General features: G+C 43.2%; 1 non-coding gene across 1 annotated transcript; it reads left to right on the forward strand.

Annotated features, from left to right (window-relative positions):
• The first annotated feature begins 801 nt into the window (after nt 1–801).
• On the forward strand, nt 802–885 carry Trnal-cag (transfer RNA leucine (anticodon CAG)). Its single transcript has one exon. It is a non-coding gene; the product is annotated as a tRNA-Leu (tRNA).
• Nucleotides 886–11,916: the final 11,031 nt, after the last annotated feature.

An 11,916-nucleotide genomic window follows, 5' to 3' on the forward strand; every position in this document is an offset into this window, starting at 1 on the left:
TGATACAGCATACAAAGTTATAAACAAAAACAATTTTTTCGTGTTCTTATTTGTCCAAAGCAATACTAAACCTATAAACATCTTGCTTTTTTTGTATATTAAAAAAGGGCGGATGGAATTCCAGAAATTACGAAATACATCAACACAAAATGCGGAGACATAATCAAAACATTCACACTGATTTTACCCAATATTAATATACCGTGCTTGTACGGAACAGCAATGCCCATACATACATACATACATACATACATACAAGGGTAGCGAATAACGCAGTAGCAATACGAGACCACAACACCACAGAGAGGAGAAGTGTGATGACCTCATGCCTTTATTTCGTTACACACCGACAAGGTAACATAGAACATCGGTGGGCCTCTACTCGTCACGCCGCGCTGGTGTTGGCGACACATACGGTTTAGAAAAGCCCATTAAGGCAATAAAGGTGTAGAAAAACATCAGAAGTGACTAAACAACATTTTCTACTCGAGAGGTCGGGGGTCCAAATGTTTGTTGACATTACTCGGTGGTGTTTACTTACCGAGCCGCTAGGGAGGGTGCGACGGCTCCACAAGGCTTTCCTCCTCCTCCTCCTCCTCCTCCTCCTCCTCCTCCTCTGCTTCCTCACTTCCACATCTTCCTCTGTAGGACTTAGCAAATTCTCAAACTTTTCACGAGGGAAATAGAAAGACGTCCCATCTCTCTCTCTCTCTCTCTCTCTCTCTCCTTCTCTCTCTCTCTCTCTCTCTCTCTCTCTCTCTCTCTCTCTCTCTCTCGATGTACGCGAGCTTTTGTGTCAAAGTCAGGATGGCCGAGCGGTCCAAGGCGCTGCGTTCAGGTCGCAGTCCGGTCTTCCGGGCGTGGGTTCGAATCCCACTCCTGACACATGGTTTTATCACAATCTAACAATATCAAACGAGAAAAGATCTTGGAACAACGATAAGCTGTAACTGAAAAATGAGCGAACAGTGTAGAACAGCAAATGAAAAAAAAGCAGGCATAATAATTTCCATTTCAAGAAATATTTATTTCAAATTGCAAATAGTAAGAACACTAGAATATGCACCATTGATGAAGTACAGCAGAAATACGCTATACAACTTTGGTTGCTAAGTTAGATATTTAAAAAAAAAGTGAAAACTTGTGGAAAAGTATACAAAGGCAACCAGCAAAGCAAATCCTGACGTTGCGTAACTTGTACGAGGCAAGATTAAAGGATTGGAGGAGATGTAACTGAAGTTTTCAAAATAATAAAAGTATTCGTCGCAACAAATTCTGAGAGACTCTTCTAACTAAATAACAGGACGATACCAAGAGGAAGCGGCATGAAATCAAGACGGTGTAACGCATATAATAAACAATTTAATTTTCAGTATTAAAAAACCATTGACCACTGAAACAAACTTCCAACATCAGTTCTTAGCAAGGAATTCTTAAAGAGTTTCAAGTCTAGATCAGGTCAATGTTTCTGGGAACATGGATATTTGCTGGCAAACAGATTTTCCTTAATGAATTACTTTTTCATGTCTTTCAGTTGCGAGATGTGGGGAAACACCAGCAATAGTAGTAGTGATACATTGTAAATTCCTTTGTTATCGTGTTTTACTCTAAAATTTTCACGTACAGGCTACACGTCTAAATGTCGTTTGCCGGCATGTTGCATGAGGGAGGGAGGGGGCGGAGAGATGTCCTTTTATTCTTATTCTATTACTACCCTGGTCTCCCATACGTAGTCTACAAGTAGATGTACTATACCTCTCTCTCTCTCTCTCTCTCTCTCTCTCTCTCTCTCTCTCTCTCTCTCTCTCTCTCTCTCTCTCTCGTTAGCCGTAGACAAGCCTGAACAAACTTACGTCATCGCGTTCCGGTTAAATTAATAATGATTGAGATGTTTCATTTTTTGTCACTTGTTTAAGCCTAAAAATAATAACCAGCGTCCTGATGGGCGAGGCGAGTCAGTTGGTGGGCGGCAGCGAGACTACCAGAGTGATTAATCGATTAACTAATAGGCTAATGAGAAATTCCTCAGTATTTTTCAAGCTAATCTATCATCATAGTGAAAAATTAAGGAAAGTTACGGGCTGGAAGCGGCAGGTGAGTCACGGCACCCAGCCAGCCAGAGATAGGTAAAGTAATGTGTTGAGATATACAAAGGTGTTGCCTAAAGATTAAATATTTAAACGAAAGAGTGAATTATGAAGGTGTAGAAGGATAAGAACGTTCATATACAATATTAGTAAAAGAAAAATGTAAGTGGACTGAAAGCCTAACATAGTACGTTAAACTGTTTCCAAATATATTTGGTGAGACGTACAAAGATATTACCCGCTAAAATAAAAATTTGTCTGAATGTAAAGATTAATTCTGAAACTATATGTCAATGAAAACTTGTTAAAAATAAAAAACAACTACAAATAAATTTAAAGCTTAATTGATACTGTATGTAATAAATCATATCCAAAGCATTATCGATGTTAGAATATACAGACGCGATACCAGAGAATAATTAAACTACCTGAACGGAAACTTACAGTAAAAAGTTGTTCAGCCATGTGTGTTGATGAAGAAAGTATCGGGCTATTGAAAGGTGAATACGACATGCGTGCACCAAATTACTTCCAAACCAGAATCCTGTATGCGTAAAGTAACTTTTTATATTAATTTCTTGTATCGGTCGTTGGCGCGTTGATGAATTGTCAACACGCCCCTGGAAGTGACAGACAGGTGAGGGTCGATGGTGCTGGCTGGCCATTACCTGTTGGTTCTCCCTTCCCTCTCTCTCACTCGTTCCCTCTCCCTCTTTTTGATCACTCCTCTCTTTCCCCTCTTTTTTTTTTCTCTCTTGTTATTATTTTTTTTCTTTATTCTTCTTTGCAATACTACCCCTCTTTCTTTTTGTCTTCACCTCCCGCCCCCTCCTCCTCCTCCTCCTCCTCCTCTTCCTCTTTGCAACGTCTTAGTCAAGCAATCATTAATGTTTTTTCTCTTTCTTTACAAACGAGTATATGCTCCAGCTTAATCATCATCATCATCGTCATCATCATCGTCATCATCATCATCATCATCATTGTCGCATCATTAACGTTTTTGCTATTTTCTCCCTTCTTCTTCCATCATCACCATCATCATCCTCATCATCATCATATTTCTTCTTTCCTGTCTCTCTTATCTTGTTTTCGACCGTTCGCTTCCTTTCCTTCATCATTATTTTACTTTTCGTCCTCCTCCTCCTCCTCCTTCTTCTGCATCGTAATACCATCACCACCTTTTTTTTTTCTTTTTTTTCTCTCCATCCGCTGAAATATAAATAAGATGCCCCCTCATTCCAGAGTTGAGCATCTTGTGTTTTCCTCCTCATCCTCGCTTCACATTTTTTCTCGTCTCATTTTCCTCTTCGCTGTTTCCTCACGTCATTTTTCACACCAATTTCTCGCTCCTGTTTTTTGTCATTGTTTTCTTTCTATTTTCTCTCTAACTCGGGGCCAAAACTTTCCACTGTAATCAAACTCCCACGACATTGTGTGTGTGTGTGTGTGTGTGTGTGTGTGTGTGTGTGTGTGTGTGTTTCATTATGTTGGTATATCTTGACATATTTTTGAAAGTGATTTAAATTAATGTGGTGTTGACAAACATTTATTATTATTATTATTATTATTATTATTATTATTTTTATTATTATTATTACTATTATTATTATTATTATTATTATTATTATTATTATTATTATTATTATTATTATTATTGTTGTTGTTGTTGTTATCGTCGTCGTCGTTGTTATTATTATTATCGTCGTAAAAACATGTTTTAATAGGAAGAAAAAAGTAGGAGAAGCTTAAAACTTAACACTAACCTCAGTTTCCGCTACCACTGTCAACATCCTCTTTCACCACTAACACCACCACCACCACCACCATCATCATCATCACCACAGCAGCAACACCAACAACAGCACCAACAACAACAACAACAACAACAACAACACCACCACCACCACCACCACCACCACCACCACCACCACCATCACCACCACCACCAACAACAACAACAACAAGAGTGACCCAAGTCTTGCGTGAGGTGTCATTCTCCTTATCAGTCTGTACACACCGCTCGCTTTGTTCTTCAGGGTTTCGTGAAGGAGGTGGTGGTGTTTTTAGCCGCTAGAAGTTACACTCCCTTTTATATTTTTTTCTCTCCTTTTTTTTCTCATTTGTCCTCTCTTTCTGCTACCGTGCTACCCTTGCGCACCTTTGCCCTCTCTCTATCGTGATCATTAAGCATCCTATTTTGACTAGAGTCAGATTCCCCTCTTGTTTCGTCTCTTGTTTTCTTTTTAATCGCTCTATAAATGTCTTTCAAGTGTCTGGTCACGCCTCGCATTGTTTCTTACCTTGCCTCCCGTCGCGCAAGATCGGTCAGGTCGGAGGGTACGGTGGCGACACAGGCGCGGCGTGGGTCTTATCGCACCGCTGCCTTCGCGTCACCAGCGAGACGGAAGGTCGTGCCGTTGAGCATTGTTTCCTTCACCAGACAGTCGCCGTTGCATCAGGCACCGCCCAACGCCAGGACGCCGCCGCCGAGGGAAGGGCAGAAAACTAAAGTCATTTGAACCTTGACGGATGGAAGGACAACGCTGAGTCTGTCTCTACCAAGATGAAGTCACTGACGCCACTGTGTAACTTAGTGAATTGTGCTGCTGAGTTCATAATTACCATAATGTAGACGTAGTGAACGGTCCCATGTTGCCCAACCTACTTCTGTGATTTGACTTGCCGCAGCACTTCTAAGTCACAGTAAATTCTCAAGATGGTCATCCAGATTGACTTAGGAAATAACCCTCTGCTGTGCCACGAGGACACGTCTTGGATGGACACCATGACAGTGCTACACAGATAAATGGCTTTCCCTGGTTAAATCATAATTGGAAGAACATACTTCCACAAAAATGTTTCTTGTATAATACCATCTATAGGTCATCTCTCCTGGGCACCAGTACCTACATGACGCAGATGTTTTAGTGCCATTCCTGAACTTTGATTTGTATATCCCTGGCTTCAGTCTTTCTTGAAACTTGCTTGAACAAATTAGGAACGGTAACTCTCTCGAATCGAAAGATACATTACAAGAACTAAATTGGCCAACTATTTTGATTTCTCTGTGTTTCTTTGGGATGAGCATTATGCGAGTCTCTCTCTCTCTCTCTCTCTCTCTCTCTCTCTCTCTCTCTCTCTCTCTCTCTCTCTCTCTCTCTCTCTCTCTCTCTCTCTCTCTCTCTCTCTCTCTCTCTCTCTCTCTTTTGCGCCGTTGCCCCGAGTCCTTAACACGTAAAGAATAAATAGGGTGAAGCAAGACGAGGCCTCCTAGAACACATGATCTGAGCAAGGCGCGGATGACGTCACAGGTTCTCATGCGTATGACGTCAGTCTGGATTCTTCTGACGAGCCTCATTCCCAGCCGCTCTCTGCCTCACAATTGCGCAATCTCTCTTACACATTTATTTTCTCCTTTGATCCTCCGTCCGTCTATACTTATCCTCTTAAAGTGTATTACAAGACAAATTAAAACTCCTCGACAGATCTATTTACGTAACTAATCCGTTGCTGTCCTGTTACCTCAATGCTCACTGACCTTTCTAAACAAAAAACCTTTACATTCTTATATACAACACTCTGATTACACTGTGATACTAAATAAAGATAAGATCAGATTGCTTCAATTATCTGAGTTCCTCGGAGCCCCCACTTGCCGTAGATAGTAACAAACCCGTGAGTTATTTTTATCTTTATTTTTTATCATTGCAGTAAATTGATAAACATGCCAACAATTTACGATGCATTAGCGGTGTTCGAAGGTTAATGGTGCTGTAGGGAGACTAATAGCATGATACATGTTTAATCATTACCTTTATATCTAAGAACACATATTAGAATGGCCGACCTACGTGATGGATACTTTTTAAGCGCGTCCAGGGTACAAAGGAGAGGCAAAAACGTGTGAATTTGTCGTTTTTGGAAAGAAAATTGCACAGAAAAGAGGATCCGAAATAGAGGCTTATTTTTATTGTCTGCCTGCTTTCCTACCACCTACATCACAAGATTATTATTATTATTTATTTATTTTTTGTTTATTTATTTATTTATTTATTTATTTGCGTTTTTTCTCTCTCTGCTTTTGGATTTTAGTTTGTCCTTAGTTCCCTGTTGTCTCCCTGATTCCTTTTACGGTTCTCTCTCTCTCTCTCTCTCTCTCTCTCTCTCTCTCTCTCTCTCTCTCTCTCTCTCTCTCTCTCTCTCTCTCTCTCTCTCTCTCTCAGCCATATCATTCATCTTAATCCTCTTTTGTCTTGCTTCTTGTCTTTTCTCCCTCAGCTTTGAATGTCTCCCTCTTATTGTGGTCTCCCAACATTCCCGCCATATTTGATGTGTAGTTTTCTCCCCTATAACATTTTTTTTCCCCTCCCTGCCGCCTCTTTATCCTTTACAAGAATTATGTGTAAAGCCAGACTCTCTCTCTCTCTCTCTCTCTCTCTCCCTCTCTCTGCTATGAAAATAACACTAGAAATTAAATTAGTGTGTGTGAAATTCATCTGGCAAAGCACTTTTTTACCTCTTTTATATCAATGAAGGGAAATACCAAGAACGCCGTGTTGGAAGGTTTCTGCAATTCCATTTTTTATTAATATTTTCTCCACCAGCGAGGGAAATAACTGCGTACGTGCCACAGCTGAGGGTGTCTGTCTGTCTGCCTGTCTGTCCCTCACGCCTCCGCTCCTCTGTCTGCCTGAGTTGGCGGTGGTGGTGGTGGTGGTGGTGGTGGCGGCGGTGGTGGTGGTGTTGGGAGCTTGACGCAATCTTGACACACGTGATTAAGTGCAATAAATATAGAGGCTGTCCAGAGTAAGGTACGACTTCCAAATATCAGCAGCATATAAACTTTCCTCGTTTCTTCAGTGCGGTGAAATACGACGCCTTGCATCAGCCGGATGGGTCGAAGTCAGAAGTTTAAATCGTAAATATCAAGCCTTCTCCGCGCGGGTCCGAGGCATCACGGCGGCGTGGACGTGACGTGATGCTGAAACGCGGTCCCTCACTCATGATTTAGGCGCCGCCGTGGTGCGTGTGGGCGGGAGGAAGGTTGTGGAGGCGTGGCGGGGAAGGGGAGGGGGTCTTGATGCCTCCCACGCCACGGAGTCCACTCACTGTGTCACTTCCCACGCCCCTCACATCGTGGATCCTCGCAGCTCCCACGCTCACTCGCCACAACCCACACTGGCCTCCTCCATAATGCACACACCACTCCGTCACTCACTCCGACACGCACGTCTCCCTGATCCGCAACACGCACCTCCAATATAACATTTTTTCTGCTTATGAAGTACGAAAACGTGCGACTTCATACCTTAGGGTTTTTCCAATGGCGGGGCTCAGCGCGCACCTGGCGACACTAACTGCGGCACGTACAGGTGAACACAGGAAGACAGCACAGGTGTTCGGTCCCTTTGGCTGCCTGGATTCCTCGCCTCATGGGGTCTTAGTTCCTCACCGCAAAGCCACAGTGCAAGATGCCGTGTATCATGAACGATGTGGAAGTCATTTGTGTTAGTCATTTGTACAAGTCCTCCATGCAGGTAGTCATTTGTAAAGCCCTGAATGTACGTGACGGTTGTACGGGAAGCCACAGGACTCGGATAATGAATATAATTGTGAATCTGTAAACTTCTATACTCGGTTGCTTAAATTTCACGACCTTCATATGAGCTTATTTTTTATACCGAATGTTTTACTTTCCTTGACATACCCCGTGAAGAGATTTATATCGCAAATCGAACTTGCTCCTTTCCTTTTCTCTCCACCTCCCCCTGATCCTCGCCTCGCCACCAGCCCTCGCCTCCCGCCCTATCATCGCCTCCAGCCCGCACCCTCATCCTCCCCTCCAGTCCCATTACAACAGCTTTCTCACAAAGTGGTTTCACGCGGTCAAGCAGATGGACCTCCACTACTTCCTTGCTGAATTACCTCAACGTGATATGTGTGTGTGTGTGTGTGTGTGTGTGTGTGTGTGTGTGTGAGTGTGTGTGTGTACAATTTCTACATGGTCTCACCATTATATGACACTCACATGTATGGGAATTAAAGAATCCACAGCTGTTTTCTGTAGTTAAGTATGTTGTGTGCGGGCTGTTGTTGCGCCGCCTCCCAGCCTGTGTGTGTGTGTGTGTGTGTGGGCGGAGGGAAGGGTCCGTCGTCCGTTTGTCCCGTGAGTCAGTCTGGCAGGAGGAGTAAGGGTCACAAACAGCTCCATCCGGCGAAGCGGCTTCCTGAACACTGCCACTTTTTTTGCCAGAAAGAAAAGTAGTAAATTTGAGTGTCGTTACTAAAGCCAGAATTGCACAACGATCAGTAATAACTATTGCAATTTTCATTCGCTGAATTACATACGCCATGCACGGAAACATTTATATCCTTATTTACGTTTCCCTCAACTCAAAATAACAAAACAATTAGGTCATAACAATTTTGATAATCCGCAACATTTACATACAGTAAGCACAAAAACAAGTAATTCACTTTACCTCATCTAAAGCCTTAACAATTACATCCTCTTTTTACACGCACCCTTTGTTGCACCCACTTACGACCTGCTGGCATTAACACCACCTATTTACACCCCCAGTAGCGCACTCTACACCGTAACACCGTAACACTTCACCCTTCCATACATAAATCCATTGCTCTCTAAGGCTTCACACTGCATAATCCATTTAAAGAGGGCTTCACCTCGTCACACGCGCATCTTGCATTTCCTTTGTTTCTTCCCTTTTTTCTGTCCTTCCTTAGCCTCGCGCCGCTATATTTTCTGGCCGCGCGCTGACCAGGCAGACAAGGGCGGTCGGGGCGATTACGGAGCCGTTCGTCGGGTCGAAGAGAATTTGGGGTCTTGAGTGTCTCGTAAGTCTAAGGTAGGAACCGACAGCCACCATCATTAGCTTGGAATAGCGTCGGGTGGAGAGAATCGATTAGGATTGGAGTAAGGAAGGCTCAGGATCGGCCCACCACGCACCTGGAGAATGAAATGATAGGGAAGGGGCACCAGTATGCGAAATTTATCCACTCGTGTTCGCACTCTGACATCACCGCGTATTCCAGACAGAGGCGCTCATGTTTCTAGTCAGTAGTGCCGTGACGGAATACATTTTTCTCTGAACCTTTACCTGCTACTACATGCAACGGGGACTGAGCGTTCAGCGAGGAGGTATAGCAAGCGAAAAGATATGCTTCTCGTCCAGAACTTTAAAAATAACCATAAGAAAAAAAAGAATCGTATTATGAATCATAGTGTCCTTGACGTTTCTAACAGAAAATGATAAGAGAGTCTTAGGTAAGAGAGAGAGAGAGAGAGAGAGAGAGAGAGAGAGAGAGAGAGAGAGAGAGATATGGGGGCAGCTAAGGAGTAATAAAGATTAATATTTCTCCTCCCTCTCCTCCTCCTCGTTTTATTTATTTTTTTACTTTATATATTAATTTCACATTATTAATGCATTCCTTTGATGTGAATTACCCTTAATCAACGAATCATTTACACCCACACACACACACACACACACACACACACACACACACACACATCAGCATATTGCATTTTTTTTCATTGTCATTTTTTTCCACATTGTTCGTAAACAGATAATACAGATTGAACCATCATCCCGCTCTCCTCCTCCCCTTTTGATGTTGATGTGAGTTTCGGAAACACTGGCAACAGTGAGGAGAAATTCTATTATTTTCCAGGGATATTGAATTGAATTTTCCATTACGGGCTGCCAGTGTCGCTGCTGGAGACCCGTGCCCGATAAATTAACTTTGTTTACACCTGGTTTACCGCCGGCATGCTGGGGGGGGGAGGAGGAGGGAGGGGTTAGGTGTGTGTAGGAGTGGGACAGGGTGGGTTTGATGGGTGTGTGTGTTTGCGGGGGAGTAAGGGTAAGGAAGCGAGAGGAACCCGCGCGCACACACACACACACACACACACACTCACTATATTAGATTGTTTCATTTGCCACAACAACATAATTGATTACACGTAAATGTGGACAGTGTTATATACAGACAGATATTTATGGACAGAAAAGGCAGACAGGCAGACAGACAGACAGACAGACAAACAAAAAGATAAAGAAATAGAAAAAAAAAATAATGATAAAAGTGTCGTCCAGAAATCCAAAGACGAAATATACTAATGTTATCTATGATTTATTTGTGTTAAAGAGGATAAATTCAATAATTCTCTCTCTCTCTCTCTCTCTCTCTCTCTCTCTCTCTCTCTCTCTCTCTCTCTCTCTCTCTCTCTCGCTCTCGCAATATGCACTCACCTGTCGCGAAACTCTCACTCTCATTTCACTCTCACTTCACTCTTGCTTCACTCTCGCTTATCTAATTACATAACGAAACCACCGGAAATTCACCGCCGCAGTCAGGTGAGGACAGGTGTGGTGCTGCTGCGCGAGGCTTCCGTTAGGCTTCCAAGACGAGGGGAGTAGGGCTTCCGGAGAGACCTGAAGCGCCGCGTTTACAGGGCGCGCTGAAGCCTGCTAAGGGAATCAATCCTCATTTGCGAATATTAATTGAGGTGTAGGTAGAGTAGTAACGGTAGTGATGGTGGTGGTGGTGGTGGTGGTGGTAGTGTGGTGTGATGATATGATGTGATGGTTGTTGCTACTCGGTCCTTGTTGCGTTTTTTGGCTGTTGGTGTTGTTGTTGTTGTTGTTGTTGTTGTTGTTGTTGTTGTTTTGGTGCTGGTGGTGGTGGTAGTGGTGGTGTTGGTAGTAATTGTGGTCGTAGTAGTAGTGATAGTAGTAGTAGTAGTAGTTGTTGTTGTTGTTGTTGTTGCTGCTGCTGTTGTTTTTGGTGGTGGTGGTGGTGGTGGTGGTAGTGGTGGTGTTGGTAGTAATGGTGGTCGTAGTAGCAGTAGTAGTAGTAGTAGTAGTAGTAGTTGTTGTTGTTGTTGTTGTTGTTGTAGCAGCAGCAGCAGCAGTAGTGGGTGCGAGAGCAGAAGGACGAAGGGGATTTGAAAGCAATCCGTTTTCTTCGAATCGCTGAAAGTCCTACAATCTATTGGTTATTGGTATCGGGAAGGGGGCCGGACGCGGCACAAAAACCGCTTCGTATCTTTTTTTTTTTTTTTCCATCCGCGTGCATGCCTGTCTATGTATGTATGTACGTATAAAACACGGAAAAAAAAAGTCAACTATTTCATCACGTCCAATTTTCATCACTAGAGGTAAGAATTTCCTTGCATTACTTTTCTTCACCTTCAATCCGTCCGTTTCTCATCACAAAACGTAAGAAAGGTAAAAACTTAAAAAAAAAAAAAAAGTAGACATGTACAACTGAACTTACGAGATGATTTGAACGTGGACTGACATTTCCTAGCACAGACGATAATAGGCACTGGACTGTTAGCTTATTGTCACGTAGCTCACCTCACCTGTCTACGTAACTCCACAGTGACGAGCGACTCGGTAATGAGGGAGCGAGGAGAGTGGTAGTTACCGTACAGTTAGTCTTGTGACGCGAAACAATGCTGACACTGATGGCGAGGAGGATTTACGTGCCTGGTTAAAGCAGAAGACAAAAATAACCCTAAGTTGTAATTTCCAGTGGCCCATTAGCTCCTCATTCCCGCAATTTTAAGAGAGTGAGTGATTGCGATGGTTGGATGGAAGGTAGGAGGGAGGGACATGTGTGCCCACCCTCTCTCAGGTTACCGCTGGAGCGAGGGATGTCATGTTTTATTCCTGACACGTGAAATTATTATGACTTTTGCATTATTTATGTGACGATGAAAGTAACGGGGTCCGGGGAGGTGGTGGTGGTGGTGGGCTGGGTGAGGGAAGGTGTTATGCACGCCAAGTTCATTTCAGTA

The sequence above is a fragment of the Scylla paramamosain genome, chromosome 4 (genome assembly GCF_035594125.1).
Source record: "Scylla paramamosain isolate STU-SP2022 chromosome 4, ASM3559412v1, whole genome shotgun sequence".
NCBI lineage: Eukaryota > Metazoa > Arthropoda > Malacostraca > Decapoda > Portunidae > Scylla > Scylla paramamosain.